The sequence below is a fragment of the Pundamilia nyererei genome, unplaced genomic scaffold (genome assembly GCF_000239375.1).
Source record: "Pundamilia nyererei isolate P.nyererei 1_Seehausen unplaced genomic scaffold, PunNye1.0 scaffold00152, whole genome shotgun sequence".
Classification (NCBI taxonomy): Eukaryota; Metazoa; Chordata; class Actinopteri; order Cichliformes; family Cichlidae; genus Pundamilia; species Pundamilia nyererei.
Genome location: NW_005187553.1, coordinates 598,629 through 616,691, shown reverse-complemented (window position 1 = coordinate 616,691; position 18,063 = coordinate 598,629). Strand labels below are relative to the sequence as shown.

At 39.7% G+C, this 18,063-nt stretch overlaps 1 protein-coding gene across 5 annotated transcripts in view; it reads left to right on the top strand.

Moving 5' to 3' along the window:
• The window catches only part of mark4b (MAP/microtubule affinity-regulating kinase 4b), a 56,049-nt gene that overhangs the window by 5,652 nt on the left and 32,334 nt on the right, over positions 1–18,063 (top strand). The window lies entirely within an intron of this gene.

Here is an 18,063-nt window from a genome sequence, read left to right as displayed (position 1 = left end):
CAAAGACCACTTCCTCTTAGTGCAGCTAACAAAACACTGAATACTTCCTTTCCTGCTTTTTAAGGTTATTTAAAGTGTATGCTGTCACTGCCTCAGGCCCTGTATATCTTTTGTTTAGATAGGTGCAAATATTTCCAATACCAGTAGTGTCTCTCACTGAATTTTCCTGCATCCAGGGTTCTCAAAGTGCAGACCCGAGGCCGGTGGTGGCCCTTAGTAACATTTATTTGTGGTCATGAATGATAAAGCATACACAATGTTTCCCACATTTCACAGAGGGATTGTAGGTATTGGTAATAACTAATTATTGCAAACGTGTGGAAGATTTGGACTGCTGCACTACAACAATAAGAATGCAAGACCTTTAGAAGTGTAGCTAACAAACGACAGCTTTTAAACATGTAAACTTGAAGGGTTGCAGACGTGTATCAGTAGCTACTGATGAGAAACCTGCTTAGTGAAAAAGCAACTGACATCCCAAGGACGTTAACGTTAACAGCATCCATCCTCAGGACACTCAGACATAATAGACAAATTTTAGCCTAACTGACTCAGGATATATCAGAGGATCAGACTCATTCCAGTGAAAGGAGCTGAAATATATGATGGTGAAGTTGGTGGAGAATGATATACTGGAATCTAGGCAGTGTAAGACCTGAAGTTAGGCTCACAAACAGCATTCCTGTGAAAGTGTACAAATCTACGAGCATTCAATGGGCGAATTAGACTTTACTTAGATGCAGTGCCTCTATGAATTGACAACAAGTGCATTATTAGCAGGACTGCAGCCAAAGATCATTTTGGTAGTTGGCTAATCTGCCAATTTTTCTTCGATTAGTCAACAATTATTTCAATAACTCTTATCTCCTCTTCCAGTGCCTCACCTCCCCAAGTCTACCCACCTGTGAATATCACCCTGTTCTCTCTCTCTCCCCACAGATTAGCTACTTAATGTTAGGTGGAAAAGGTTTGCTATAGTATTAATGTGTGTAAAAACTAAACAAACAAACTAGGAGACAGTGTAGCTATCTCTGTTTATTGTTTTACAATCGCATTTCACTCATTAGCTGCCAAAAAGAGATTTTTCTGCCAAAAACTGATTTCTAGTATTTGCCAAATATTAACTGCCCGTATTTAAACTGCTCTAAATAACGTTTTGGCCTATAATTTGTGAAACAAATGTCAAATGACCTATCAAGTCATCTTGAGCCACAAACAGCATTCCTATCAAAAGGTGGAAGCCCAAAAGTGACGTTTATATCCTTTATTTATCCAGTTAAAATGTCTCATTGATGTTAAAAAATGTATTTTTAAGAGTAATCTGACCAAGAGGATCGCAGAAATTGCAACAAATATAATAATAGGTTTAAAAAGATGTCTTATGTGGCCAAAAAGAACCGGATTGGTTTGAATGTAGGTACAATAACACATAAAGTCATAAGATACTTGGAAAACAGGTAATTTTTACATTTTATATATAATCACTTTGTAAATCATGTTCACCAAAGTCTATTTACCAATATAAGTAAAGACATGACACATAAAAACATTGGAAATCAGTTTTAAGCAGATGATCATTTTTTGGCACAACAGCAGTGTTTTTAAATGCTTGTGCACTGCAGTAGTGCTGTCTCTGCTTTGCACTGTCTGTCCTGATGAACAGAATTAACTGTTTGGGATTTCCTTACCTGGATCATTGAGCATGCATCAAGACATTCTTCTTCGTTGGTATTGAGTGCAGTTTTGGCTGACGATAAGGGCGATAATGGCCACCATAGCTTCCTGCAGTATATTACAGTTACAAAAACACATTTATGTGGTATAGTATATGACGCATCGACAATAAAATTCTGCTTCCGCGTCATCGAGTATGTTGATGAATCGTTGTAGCCCTAATTTTTAGTAGCTTTTTTTTTTTTAAATCCATCCAAGACAACACTGTTATTGATTAATAATTATGCAGTCCTCTTGCTCTTATTTTAAAAGAGGATGCTAAATTGAACTTGCTAGTGTCTCCAGTCTAGTCTTTCCCTGCTGGGTGGCTTGTAAGGATGTCGTTGCTCTGAGCTGTCTTTACTGTCCGATCCATTGCTCAGACAGATTTGAAGTCCATTGTCTTGGATTGCAGCTGCCGGCAGTAATCTGGAACCTGCACCATATAGAAAGATAGTACACTACACTAAGTTCAGAGCACCACGATTGCAAGCAGCAGTCCAGGACCATGGACTTTGATTCCATAGACTGGATAAGAAACTAACTGGAGAAGCAGCTGACTAGTGCTCCATCATTTATTGCCCCAGTTTATATATCATTTTATAGCATATTAAATTATCTAAGTACAGTCAGTGGGAAACACTGATGTAGCAATGTAGAACCAAGGGAGTGTTGCTTTTAAATGTCACTTCCTCTGTTCTTGCCATCTTAAAGTACTTTTGTGTCGAGACGTGTCTAGAAATACTTCCTTGCTAATGTTTAAAAATTAGAAGAAGATTAAAAATGATAAACCATTCTCTGAACAGAAGCATTTCAGACACTGTAAGGCAGCGGTCCCCAACCGTTTTTGGCGCCACGGACCGGTTTATGCCCGACAATATTTTCACCGACCGGCCTTTAAGGTGTCGCGGATAAATACAACAAAATAAAACTAGTACCGGTACTGAAAAAAAAGATTTATTCATAACACACGTGAAAAAACCCAGGAAAACTGAGTTAACGATAAAAATGATAACAAAATAACGCTGAAAACCGATTAAAAACCCTGAAAACTATACATTTCACACCTGAGCCTCAACTCTTGCGGCCCGGTATCAAAAGATTCACGGACCGGTACCGGTCCGAGGCCCGGGGATTGGGGACCGCTGCTGTAAGGGATCGACTGCTTGTGACAAATAAAGCTTTCATTCATTCATTCATTAGGTCACTCTGGTTACGATAATTTGTTGCACAACTCATGCTGGATTGCAGCAGTTAGGTGTTTATTGTTTATACCGCTTGCTGGAACGCTGAGGTACTTTTAGAGGTGGCAGAATCTTCTTTGACTTTTATGCAAACCTGTTGTAGCTGGTTTGGACATTTATACCACATCCGAATAATAAAAATTCAAAAACATTAAAGTTAGATCGAGGCTTGTGTTACAGTAAAGATTAAGACTAAAGAAGCTCAGTCTTCACATTGAGGAGAATCTGTTTTGTCCACACTGTGAGATAGCAAATAAAAGCGAGAGCCACTGGTGGATTCTTTCCCCTGTTTTTTAATAACTGCAAGAGTCATAAAACGATTTCTCCTGAAGCAGAGCAGTAAACTAATAATAGAGCCTGTTAAATGCTTGATGCAGTCTACTCTTGTCAAAAATGATCCTTGTAGAAATGCATATGTAGCATTAAAGCTGGTGAGAACTCAGCATTGCAGGGAATAAACCAGAATGATTGCTGTCCTTGCTCAAACACAAGCCTTTTGTCTTAGTAACCTCACCATGGCTACAACATGGGGTCCTGCACACCCCACCCCCACCTTCCCATTATTCCTCACCCTCTCCTGTCCATTTTAACACACACACACACACACACACGTTCACTCGCCGACTTTGTGCCTTCAACTTACAGACCTTATCCCATTTTGATTTATAGCAACGTCCGTCCGGAAGCAAGTTTAGCCACTTGGCAGACATCTCGACAGTGCATCCTGGCAGCTGTTTTAAGGCCTTTATCTAAATGAATGGTCAGACATCAATAACTTATATTTCAGGCTTCACTGCATCTTCGCAGTCACCCGGGTTTGCTCGATTATAGAAAAAATCCCAGTCACAATTATTTTGATCAATACTGAAATCATAATTGACAGGATTACTTACAGACTCTGGAAGAATAGAAGAGTTATGGAAATTTCAAAAGTGGATTTCTTTGTTCTTTCATTACAATTTCATTAGAAAGAAAATGTTAACTGAACCTAACGTGCTGCAGCTTGGCAGGAGTTTCCTTGGAAATAAAACGGTCGCTCTACAAGAAAACAATAAGAACATATTTGACAACAAGCCAAAATTGTAATTGAAATTAAACGTTATCAGTTTGCACAGCCCTAGAATCATCATTCAAATCTGCTGAATGATGCTCGATTATTGTGCTTGGTGCACCTTCCTAGAAAAGTAACTACATGTCGACACAAATCAAAAACAGCTGCCTACAACTAGATCCGCTTGGTGTTAATATGCAGTGCAAACACAATATGTTGATTAACACAAGCATAATCACAGTTCAACACAAGGTAATTGGCAGTAAGTGTCTCTCACAAAGCTAATGCACAAGCTAGCGTTCTTCCAATATAGACATATGCCATTTTCCCATTTTCATCGCTCTGATAGTTTAGCTCCATCACCTCTGAAGTCTTTCTCCTTCCTGTGTTGTAGTAAAACTGTTGTTCAATATTTATTACCTCCAAGTCCAACAGGATTAGCCCTATTTCACTTGTGATTGCACCAGCGCACAAGTATAAACGCAAGCAGTGATGTTGCTCAGTAGGTGTAGGGGCTGCTGGGCTTTGATGCAGAACTCTAAATCCACCCAAGAACAGTTTCCAACACTGATTAATTAGAAATGTTGTTTGTGCTTCGGATCTTCACGTTGAATGCCAGATTTCATTACAGGGTAGTTACAGATGGTGGTAGAAAGACAAATAAAAGTAAATGGAAGTTTTGAATGCAGCACACATGTGGTTGAACATGTTGGTGCATGTATTTGTGTGTTCTGCATGTAAGACAGGAAAGTCTCACATGCAAAAGGCTCCGAGACCATTAAAAATGCACAGCGCATGATATTATCATGCTGTGGCTTCGTCTTCTGAGATCATCAACACCACATTGGCTTATCATTCAGTCACATCACACATGACACGACAGTCTGCACTTTCACGCCACGCTCTGCAATTTACATGTTCTTACTCTCTGTTCTCTGCTTTGCTCTCTTCTCTTGTTCAGTCCTGTCATTTCCTTTAACCTCCCCGTGTATATTTCTGTCGCAAAAGTCACCGAAACCAGAACTAATACCTGACATGTCCTCCATCCTTTTCACCTTTATACCCCAAAGTTAAAAAAGTCCCTGCTGCTTTTTGTACTCTTTAACTGCTTTAAGTCCTTATAATTACTCTTCTGTATTTTATTGTCTTGTGCTTTTTTTTTTAATCAGAAAATTGCTAGTTGTACAATACTTCAAACCTGAACAAACCAAACCAGAATATCCATAAGGGCAGGATTATGCTTCTCTGTAGGCTGTGAACATTTTAGTAAAGAATAACTGACAGAAGGCACGTCAACAGTTTGCAGTAGGCGACATGAATAGCAAATAATTTCTAGGGTCACCTTTCAGGACGAATGAATAAATTACATTTTGCTTTTTACTTCCACTCTTATTTTGTGTGCTATGGATAATTGAATTGTTTTCAAGGACGTTGTTAATATTTTACATCTCTTTGTAACTTACTGAGCTCAGTCTTGAGCTTATTGTGACAGTTTTACATCTTTAATCTAAGGGTACAAAAATAAAACGACGTGAAGCAAAAACGCACTGATATAGCACTTTTCCCCAGTCAGGCAATCATGCATGTATTTGACCAGTACAAAGAAGCCAGAACATGCAGGAGCAAGCTGCCAGGATTCAAATCCTTCTTGCTATAGGCTTGTATTTAAATGAAATAAGGAAATGACAAAGCTTTAAATTCTTAAATTGAAAATTAATATTTTCACTAATATTTTTGTTAAACTTACATGAGGTGTTATTAAAACGTTCCAATAAATCAACGTGATCTGTTTTGAAGTTGCATCTGTGTCAGTGTTCATCTCCCTCTGTAGTTTCCATGCGGGTGATTTAACCCAACCTGCTAAACCTGCATCTGCAAACGGCCTGTGAGAATTTTCATAGAATCTTAAATTTTTTATTTAATCACAGGATCTTTTCTCCTCTTTAACTTTGTTTTGCTGTGTATTTGTGTTTTTAGAAGAAAAGGTTTCGTGGGATTATCTTTTGAGTTTAGAATATTTTAAAGTCTCAATAGCGAAAGTTAATTACAGGTGTAATAAACAGGTTTTAATAAACAATAAACAGGTTGCATTGCTCTTCTTAATGCTGAACTGTGGGAATGGGCACACTTTTTTGCTTGGGGCTAGTCATAAGGTTTTAATGTGTGTGAGAGAGAAGGAAGTCGTATAGAGGGTGTGGGTGAGTGCTTGTGTGCACATGCACAGCTGTGTTTTCTTACAAAAAGGCCAACATGTCTTTCAGTGCACGACTGCAGGGCACGGCGAGGCTTTTGTGTTTCCCTGGACAAGCAAAAAGATTCAAGTACTTGCTGTCCAGACATGTTACCCAAAAACTGGCACCCTCCTTTGATGCCCACGTTGGCATTCATTTCACCTAGAAACACTCCAGATACAGTCATAAACAGCCTTAGGCTTTAAATCATCTGGTCCGCTGAGGCCAGCCGAACCATGCATGATGGGTATGAAATTAAGCGGGCTGCTGTTAAATTGCTTGCCCAGTTTTATAGAAAAATGTGAAATAGTCATGAGAACTATTTGTTTGTGCTTATAGATATAAACTGTCATGTTGTTTTGTGACAGCACACCTCTGAAACTGAAATTCTTCAATAGGAGGTATATTTTGTGCACGTAGCACATATGTTGCCTAGATTCTTCAGCCAAGACGTGTCACTGAGGCTAACCGACCTTTAAAAGTCACGAAAAACTTTTTGTTTTTACCAAACCACAATCTTTTTCTAAACCTAATCAAGTTATTTTTAATTCCCAACCAAAACGAGTCGTCTTTAATAGCCTGACCCTGGCCTAGTTGTTTTTATTGTCTGAGCCGCTTCCAACAGTAACATATTTGAAATTAATGACACTTTAAAAATAAATGAAAAACAAATGAAATGGAAAGATTTGTTATTCTTGTAGCACTTTGACTGAGGTTTTTTGTGTGAGCAGCAAAACCCCACGAAGCCTCCGCATGTGGACCTTTCTGCCCTTTAAAAGTGGAAGACATCATTAGTACACATGCAAATTCATGCCCAGAAATACAAATCTGCAGATGAAAGCTTGTGATTATAACACAAGGTGCATTGAAACTGTGTACTGATCGCAGTGCCTTGCTAATGTTTACTTTTTTGTAACCTTGCCAACTGAATCCAACTTAAAGGCGTTTTGGATTACAGCTGCAACAGCGGACCCAAAAGGTCAGAGAAGCAGAACACTTGGAGGGAAGTTTCCAGCTCAGATCCCTGGAGATGTGATTGAGTTACCCTCTGTTTAGCCTTAACAGCTACAGCAATGTTGCCCATGAGCGGGTCACAGAGCCCCCAGTTTCCCTGGTTATATTTTACAGCGTACAGTAGTAAACTGTGAAACTGCAGAAGCATGAGTGTAAAGCAGGGCAGCATCAGGAAAAGAGCTTAAGAGCTTACTGGACCTTCCTGAAAATGGCTTGCTCAAGAGCCTCTCAGTGGCAGATTTTTAAGGAAAATTTAAGGATTTGCATTCCCTGCTCACATTACCGGCTTAGAGGCTAATGTCAATAGTATTTATCTGTTGTTTTTGAATTGCATTTTCTAAATTACTTTTCAAACACCCAGTGTGCCATTCAATGGGCCGTATGGTTCCTGTTGGTTTAATTTGAGCAATTTCTGAAGATTTTTTTGGGGTTTCATTTGTGCCCATAGCTACTGTTAGAAATGTAAAATCAACAAAAGCTACCTATAGTCTGATAGAAATGTAGTTATTTAAAAAAATGCATTGAAGATCATCATTGAAAAGGTCTTAAATTAATGCTGAAATGGGGAGATAATAATTGGGATTAGCTTTATGATCATTCCAAAGAAGGGACGCTGTGTTAGATGCAGGTTAAAGAGCCTAAGCCAAAAATAATAAACACAGTGATTAAACTTTGCTGGCACCAAATCCGAAATTGACTGTCTTGGCATTTTGTCAACACAGATTGTTTTCTCTCCAGCAATTATGTAATTCTAGTTAAGTGGTTAGGCAACAAACGCTGAACAGGTGGCGTTTTCTGGAGATCAGGCTACCATGTGCAGAATGACACTTTTCACGGAGCCTATGCTAACTGCCAAACGCTCACAAAGACCCCTGCAGACAAGCAGATTTGCACAATTACAAAATCTGAACCAGGAGACAAGAAGAAAAGACACTCAGATATTCATAGTCAGAGCACACAGTCAGGCTGTTGTGTTCATTGTGTAGAGGGCCTCTTCGGCTGTCAGGTGTCGACTTACTGTCCTCAGTATTTCTCCTCAGGCCTCAGCTGCTGCAGTTTAACCAAAAGCCCTTTTAGTTAACAGCCATCCAGTGTTTTTCAACCAGAAAGACCAGGTCGCTCTCCATGAGCTATAACTGCAGTTTTAGTGCTCGCTGGGAGGTCTCATCAAATTTGCAAAACTTGTGTGCCCCTTGAAAAAAATAATTTCATGCCCAATTTGGGTGTTCGAGAGGAGCCATAGAGCGAGCTGGATGTTTGGGAGTGAAGGTTCGTGTGATGTGTCATTCAGCTGCCTTCTTTGGCATCTTTTTCCCACGCCTGGTCAAATATCAGACCTAAAATATGAAACTCTGGTGGTTTCTACACAACTAACAACAGTTGGTCCTCATGTACTTAAGGCAAGGAGTCTGAGGCTATTCCCGATAGTTCTGGCCCTAAATTAGTGCTTCAGTTAAGAGAAGTGAGAAATATATCTGTCACATTTGGTGGTTTTTTTGGGGGAAGGCCAAAAACTCTGTGTGTGCTGTGATGTCTTGTTTACAGATGAAACTCTGCTTACCAACTTTTTAAAGTTATTAAAAGCTGTATGTGATTATGATGGAATCACATGATTCGTGTGTGCACATGATAATGTTTTAGTAACTAAAGTAAAATATTCAGCAGTCCAACATCTCTAGCTCATACCAAAAGTAGTTGGGTTTTTTAAAATGTGGTCAGTATAAACGCAGAGCCTGTGATGCAAGCTTTGTCACAATACTTCCTGTTCCTCTGTGTGTTTTTGTTTGAGCTAAGCTGACTTTTTTGCATTTATCATCTGGTTATAGACAGAGAGCTAGAAGTACATTGCAAGTGTTGTCAATAACTATAGTATGACTTCCCCTTGGCAGTGTGGTTAATAGCTTCCTGCAGCAGACCATAATCTCAAAGAACACTACTACTAACATTGACATCCATTATTTCACCCGCTTAGTCAGAGGGTCTGCAAAATTGTTGTCTGTGAAGCCAAACCAGCAATTACATTTAATTTCAGAGATGTTACCAAGCAGGTCATGTTTCTCTCCGATCAGTGTGCATGGTTTCATGTTCTAGACAAATTGCTTTGGGCATGAGGAACAAACATAATTGTGAGAAGTTGTGTAGGTCTTGTAATTTTACATTAGGTAACAAAAAGGCCAGAAACAAAGACTGAGCTGTGGGAATGATGGAAAAGGGAGTGGGTAGAAGGTACTGAACAGAAATTAAGAGGTCAACTGTCAAATGATTAAGAGGACCTGACTCAAAAGTGTATGCTTATTTGACATAGACTGGTATGAATGTGGAAGTATGCCGCAAACTGTGAGTAAGACGGGCTGCTAGTTTCACAGATTACAAGTTGTCTTGACTAATCCAGTAATGATCAGCATCATAAGTTTTATGTATGAAAGGAAGTAAATATTTCATACGATTTGCCTAGTTTTAGCAATTATCACTCCCACCAGAGATAACACTCGATCGCACTCATCTCTGACATTACTGAAAAAAAGCCTGATGAGCCGCTAGCTCAGAAAATGAATTAAAAATTAAAACATTATTACAAAAATCTTTCAAATGGAAACTATTATTATGGTTTGACTTCTATTCTGACTTTCACCCTGTGTACTGAACCTTCCATTATTACATGTCCACAGTTTTTGCTTGAGTAATACTGAATACTGCAGAATACTTAAAACTAATCTTAGTAGTCAGTGTTTCCACTTGGGTGATTCCTTTGGTGAGGGTGGGGGGCTCCCCAGCCTTTCTATTTAGTACACAAAAAAAACAGATGATACAAAAGTTTCTTCTGTTGCCACCTGGTAACATCTGGTTGCTATGGAAAAATGTGCATTCTCTGACCTGTTGGTGAGTGGTTGCTGGCTGTTGCTAGGTGAAATTGGTTGCAAAGAGGTTGCTGTACCATAAACCTGCTTGTGTTTGCTGTGATCACTAGCAGATCGCTGCGGCTGTCGTTTGCGTGGAAGATGCCGACTTGTCTGAAAACACTTTTAGATTAATTAACACATGTTGGGAAGTTTTCAATGTATCTGCAGTAGGCTGTCATGAACCATGTGCTGTTTTCATCTCACCGTTGTACCTCCCTTACTGTGCATGCTCAATCCCTCAGTCCTACCACAAACTATGAGAGAAATGAATGAGATCATACATGACTGCAAAAAGCAGCAGAGAGACTGACACTGTGAGGATATGACTGAAATGGACAGTAAATTTTTTCCCAAAGGGAATTGTGCCTTCTCTTTGCATTTATTGATGTAAATTTATACAGTGATGCAGGGTTTAGAGAGAGAGAGAGGAGCTGAGGTCTAGCCAAGGAGTGACTCAGCTCTTTAATCCGCTGCTGTTGATCCAAACAGAATAAATCTGACCCTTACTCAGCCTGTGCTGATGATTACAGAGCCATGGCAAATGATATGCTGAGTAATGTGGCACATTTCCAGAGGCAAAAAGAAAGCGTGTGTGTGTGTACATTTGCAGTCCTGCCTTGTCCAGACAGAGGAATCCAGTTACATTTTGCATACTGTGGGGCCAGATGATGTCACACTGGAGGAAGGAGGCCGCATTTAACCCACAGTGTTGGGTAGTTGTCCTCTTAATATTTGTGCCGTCCGCTTCATGTAGGGGATGATATTTAAATGTCTTCTCTTAAAACCTCTCCGAGGTATTTCAGCCTAAGAGGGTAATGGATTTAACAAAGGGGGCATTGTGGTGCAGAAAACAGTGATTTATTCATATTTGGTTTGATTTTTTTTCAGCACAATTACTGCTTTTAGTGAAGACTTGGTCATCACAAGATGACTTTTTTTTTTAAATGGGGTGTTTAATAACAGCCAGAGTAGCTGACACTTAACAGGGTAGTTAACATTGTCTTGATTTTTCAAATTAAGGTCAATTTAATGATGATTTTAAGCCTTAATAAGTGTTATAATCAGGGGTGCGCATAAGTGGTCCGCAGGTGTGCATTCGCTGTTAAAATGAAAGATGCACACCAGATAAGAAGTTGCAACGTGCGTTTGCGTACATATAAAAGGCACTGTTTTTGTCCGCTAGAGTGGGATTTTCACGGCACATTCTGCACCACATCTCTGTGCGTTCATCATTTGTTTGAAGGCAGCTCACCTCCTGCATCCACTTTTCCGAGAATACGCGCTTCTTTTGTGGTTCGGACTCCTTCTGACATTTGTTTGGAGGTGGAGGAACACCAAAGTAATTGCTTAAAGGAGCTTGCTTCTTGACATCTTTAAGAGTTCTAACCAAATGTCTGTCCTCCTCCAGAAAAGCTTATGTACGCGAACGCGCATTGCAACTTCTTATCTGGTGACAGTTAAGACAGCAAATGCGCACCTGCAGACCACTTATGTGCACCCCTGGCTATAATGTACTTGGCCTGACCCGAGGGCCCAAAGAACCAGTTTTAAGCGTGTAAAAATAAGAAAATGCAAATCTCAGTGGAATCAAATCAGGCTGCTCTGAGTGAGACTGCTAAATGCCTTGCTGTATTATTGTATTTTGATCATAAATCAGAAGGTTAACATTGGACTTGCCATAAAAGACAGAGAGGGAGAGGAGCAACACTGGTCTGACTCAAGTCTGGGCTAATGGTATTGGTAGGAATTTTAGTGACTGTGGCAGAAGCCAACCAATGTCTATCTGCTTCTTTGCTTTAGTCATCCGTGGATAATCTGAAACACAAAAAATGCTTTAGGGATGTTCTGTTTGAATATCAGTCATTTACGTTGTTTAAGGGGCAACATGTGGAAGCAATGCTTATTAGTCACAGCGTGAAATAGTTGTGGGTTATTTAGACTCCCTTTGAAATAAAGTCAATTCTTCTTTCCGCTCTCATTTATTCCAAAAATATACACATTTTAGTCCAGTTTGACCTTCATCTATTCATCATACTCTTCTCTCACACATTTCCTGCCACTCTTTATCATCTGTTTACTAGTACAGCAGAAAGTGTTACAAAATGATTCATGAAGAAATATCAACTCCAAAAGATTATTTCCTGCGATGAACACAACACGATGGTGGTGACACAGTGTAAGCGCTGAAATGTTTGAGTAAGGACTGATAATTACGCTACATAAATACTGTCAGTATTAAGTTAATTAGAACAGAACTCTTGAGCTTTACAGCATAGCTTTGAGTGTTGTGAAATAGATGAGCCATTAGGAGATTTCTTTTGTATATTGATATAGACTTAATATATGCTTTTTATAAAATGGAGCTGGGTAGTCTTATCCATGATGAGGGTTTTTAACCCTAACTGGCAACCAACCCTGAATGGACATCAGCTAAACGACAACATTTGCCTCGACTTTCTTTACTTTTATTCTTCCGGGCTTTAGTTTTACTAACTTTGCCATGTTGTTTTTATATTTGCGTATAAAATGGTTGTGTTGTTCCTTCTCCACTCTTCACCGTCCCTTTGCCACCAAGACTTGAGTCTTTCACGCACAGATATCTATGCCTCGTGAGACAAAATGTTTAGGAGAGGATGTAAATGACTGTCTCTGCAAGTCCACGGTTAACCACCCTCTATGTATGTTGCAGTTTGCATCATTTTCTAGCTGATTTTAGCTCTTTGGTTGACACTCTTATTTATCACACTCTCATATGTCAACGTGTATGGTCCCTGAGATCGTCATCTGTTAGTGCAGTACTGTTATGAACGGCAATATCTTGGAGTTTTGGCTTTAAAGTACTGGTTCCTCTTTCGTTCTCAGAAATAAACAGATGCAAGATGACTAATTCGATTTTCGCTCCTTTTTGTAAGCCACACAAAATGCTTCCTGCTTTTTCAAACAAATCCGATCACATGGAATCGATCACATTATGAGGGAAGTGAAGCTACAGCAGCTGGTTGAGCTGAAGCTCCATTGCATCAGACAGCTTGTCTGTTATGGTCACTGGCATGGGTTTTTTTTTTTCCAGCTCTTTCTTCCTTTTGGGGCCTGCCAGGAAATGCTCGCTGAGTGTTGCAGCTCAACATGTGACACGTCCGCTGTCATCGCTGTGACATCTCTGTCTCCAGAACAGGATGTGATGCTGGTTAAGTTCATGCAACTTCCTGCTGCTTTTGACACACACTCCTGATGGATGAGTGAGATGTGACAGGTTTATACAGGGATCCTGAGCTCTTAGAGAGGAAGAGGAAGACTGTCTTGCGAGCGTGGACAAAGCTAATATCTTTAATGTGTACTCCCACTAGCAGTTAGACTTAAAGTGTAGATTGCCGGTTGCATGAGAGGAATGTAGAGCTGCCAGTCAACCTCAAATTATATGATCTGGGGCCAGTTTCACAATAATAGAGTTTACTATGGCTTAGATAATGGAAATATACTTAAAATAGATGTGTAAATTCAGACCATAAGACCTTAAGACCTTAACTTTCTTAAGCAGGAGCACAATTAATAAGTAAATAAAGATACTTACATCAAAAATAATGGCACACTAAGTAGCTTCTGCAGAAATTGTTAGTCTAAAAAAAGGAAGAGGGACTAAGAAGCCTAAAAAATGCTGCTGAGATCGTGGGTAGTGTAACCCTCGTGTTGGTACTTTCTAATGGTCTAGTGGTTTATGTAGGCTAATTTTGATGTTGGGTGCAGCTGCTTGACTAATAATTTAACGCAGCTTAAAGCAGCTTATTTCAGTAAACACCATAAATTGGATTTGATAACAAAGTAGTGTTTGTTATGTGTTTATTATTCTTAGCAACACATGATGAGTCATGTTGGTTTTTTTGGGGGGTGCTTCTTCTAAATGAAGGTGTAACTGCGCATTACAATGGTAAGGATATAGTTAGCTTTGGCTTAAAATAAGTCAATCTTTATTTTTATGTCGTAGTGTAAGTGGCCAGAAACCAGTGCTCCCCCAGTTGAATTCTTGTTGAAACAAATAATAGCATAAGGTCAGTGTAGACCACCTGCTGTGCCCCACAGAGAAAAGCACTGCCTTGGACTAATGCAGGAAAAGTCAAAACTGTCTCGGTGAAACTAGCACCTGGTCGGCAACATTCAAAACAACCTATTGGAATAAAGTCATTGTGGGACTTTCCTATCACTGCAATAAGTATGTATTTCCCTAAACTGGTTTGTTTCTTTGTTTCCCTTTAAATACCTTTAAGTTTTTCCCTCCTACATAGTTTACAGCTGAACATGCTTTAACCTCTCGGGCAGGACAGGAAATCTAACATATCCAACTCACTGTTACTGACAGCAATTTCTCTTTCCTTTTTTAGCATAAGATAAGAATCCTTCTTATCTCTTTGTTTTTTTTCTGTTATGTTATGGAGATGACGTGTCTGCAGTCATGTGTAATAGAGCCAGTGACGTACCAGTCTGAGGCCGAGAGCCTCTGGAGCAGAAGAGGAAGCTGGACTGGTACTGTAGGTCACTGTGTCTGTGACGATGGCTGAAGGTTACACCATTCCTCTGCTGGGCATAAGGTCACACATCCTGTCTTTACTTAGTACCTCCCTACCCAACACACACACTCAGAGCAAAAGTAAGTCCAAGACACCTCCCTCAGGGTGTGGTCCATTGTGTGGAAGCACATTTGTATTCGTCATAGTGGGTGTCTTGACGTAGTGTTGCCTGCCTCGCCTTTACATTCCTCCAGCTTAATTTAAAACTAATATAACAGACCACAGAAAAATCACATTTTAATTCTGCCTTTGCAACAATGAGCTGAGTCTTTTGAGTTATTTATGAGTCCCGCTACAACATATAAGCAATAATCCCTATAACAACAACAACAAAAGTTTAATTTACAGAAGAGAAACGGCATCCAGAGAAATGATAAACTAGAAAAGATGACAGGCATGTTCCACGGAGTATAAAAGAGGAAAATGTTCCTTAGGCAGATTAGGCCCATATTGAGAGTAGATGAGATTCATGAGTTTCCATTCATCGATTCATATCCATTTTGTTTGGCTCTACTCCCACACAGATCAGTGCAGATGGAAGATAACTCCTGTGCTGTACAATAGCCAAGCCAGACATGCAAACGTGTATGCCACCGCAATGCCACCACATACCTGAGCGAACACTTGCCTCTTATTGCAAACTAAAAGTGGTTTCCTGTGATTTGTAGCTCATATCTCTGTAGTTTTTCACAGAAAAAGACGGGACCAGAATGCTGCAGATCTGCTTAAAAAAACCAGTTAAATGTGTTAGTGTTAAATCATTTTTTGCTCTCGGTTTAAGAACAGATCTTTATCTGCTTTGTTGACACCTGATCGTGATCATCATCCTTCAGGCATGCCACGCCATCATAAAGATCTGAAAATGTTGAGAAACTGCACAAGAGGCTGTAGTTTTATTTTATCTTATTAATTATAACATAAAAATATTCTGTTATAGCAGCCAGCTTATATTAAACTAACACAAAATCTAATAAGAAAACATCAGCCAAAAGCAAATAGCTCCACAAAATCAAATTACTCTATACAATAAAATGGCTACATGAAGTAAATTAGCAAGTAAAGCAGAAAACAGCAAACACCAGATCATATTAAAGTGCCAGAACAGAGAGTGTAAAGTGTAATGAGCACTGCAGGTTTGGAATAAAACCATTAAGGTGCTCGGACATACATGTTGTGTTGCCTGATGTGGGGAAAATGTCCTGCACCTGTGTATATAAGCTGATTATACACGTGGATGACTATGCATAAAGTGTAGAAATTTCTTTAAACAACTTTTGGCAACTTTTCAAGCTAAAAGTCGGCGTCAGATCTTTCGGCATCATGTCAGGCCCTTTGGCAGCTACGCTCACACCTTCAGCGCATTGTTGTTTAATTGACATCAAGCTGTCATTCGTGTAAGCCACACATGAATTTATAGGAATAAGCTGGCTTGCTTCCTTTGTTGAGTCATTGACAGGAGCCTTGCCTGTCAACAGTGTGTTCCTCTGTAAGATGATGTCAAAGGAATTATTCAGAAAGTAACAAAGAACATTTCAGCTTGTTTTTTCTTCATAGAGACTAAAGTGTAAACTGTAAAATGAGAGACTAACAAAACACCAGAATCTCACTCAAGGAAACTGAAGCACAAACTTCTTTGGTGGTCTTTAAGAGTCAACAAGCTGTATTGTCGGATAATTTAATTAAAAACGCTTCAAGAGGCACCATCAGTACAAACACAGTGGAGCAGTCCACTTTAGTGACTAATTTTACACCTTAGCAGCATCCAAGTGGAGTGAGTTCTGAAAATAGCTTCCCACTATGCAGCTGTTATCAGCAGGGTTCAACGCTTTTTTGAACCAGACCATAAATGTGCTTTTAATGGTTCAAAGTTGGGAATTTTAATACTGGGATCTGGGGATACCCTAAGGAGTTACCCTAAGGATCATTAGAGGGAGTGGTGTTTTTGGTACTTTATCATTTTTCAGCTCCGGAGTATGCATACTGGACAGAAGCAAAATCTGATTTTATAATAAGGATAAACATTATATTGGTTTAACCTCGCATACGTTCTTGCTACGATTTAACGATGCAGAACATGGACACCAAATCTCAGTGCTTTCAGTCTACAAGGACAAGGTGCAGCTTGTTTGCTGAATGTGCAAATCATTTAGCAACAACCACCACACACACACACACACACACACACACACACACACACAGAGCCCTTCATCCATCTTCTATATCAAATGTCACCTTACACCCATACTGGAGGGGGAGGGTGGAGGCTTTAATCGCCCCACTCCCCACCCTATGATATCTTTGCTGCTGCAGTCTACCAGCAATATAGACTCATCACATCTTGCTCACACACACACACACACACACACACACACACACACACACGGGCCTGCTTGTGAATGAAACTGCGTGGTAATCAGAAGGATTGGGTGAATCGATAGACTGCACTCCCTGAAGATGGGGAGATGGCGAGATGGGAGTAGCGTGATGGAGGCCACCGGGATGCTCAAAATGATGAGAGGTCGCTGAAAATGAAGATAGCGTCGTGAGACAAAAGAGAGGGCGTGTCCGGGCATGGCGAGGAGAATGGAGGGAAAGGAGGCAAATTGATTTGTCTGGGGGAAGGGATGAACCAGAGGAGAGAGAAGAGGAGGTGAAATTAAAGGGGGGAAGGGAGAGGAAGAGGAGAAAATGAAGGAACACATTTGCTTGGTGGCTATGGCGTTTTAAATACCGTATTCCAACTCTTTAGTTATAATCCTTCAATAAAATATTAGTTTCAGTTTGTACTATTTTGGTCCGAACCTTGATGTGTGATCAGCATCAGAAGGAGAGATGAAAGAATATCAGCTGAGGGCGATTTTTATTTGTTTTCTGGTGTACTGATTAATGTTGCAGACAGTCCACAATCAAATTTATTCTTCTAAACTATAAACTCGACATTTTGTTTTTTTACATGGTAGTTTAGCTTTTAATAGTAATTTCTTCACATAGCATATGAGCTAGAAACATCTCCTTTCTTCATTTACAACCAGTTAATTCCCCCCAGGGATGTAGCACATTTCTCAAAAACCTGCTTTTCTCTTTGTCTTTGCTGTTTTGTATTAGAAATATGAGGGGAAAATGCCTCAAGTGTTTCAAAAAAATGCATTTTGGAAAGCTAATAAAATCTAAGAATGGAAGTCCACAAAGAGAACGACAAAAAGGAGGCGCGATGAAAGCTTTTTGATGTCTGAGAGATGCAAACGGGTAAAACAGGCTGGGTTTAAAAGGTCCTAACAGCAATAACAGCAAATGGTGATACAGTCTGAGGTGGAATCACAGATCTTCTTGACTTGAACCTCATTTGTC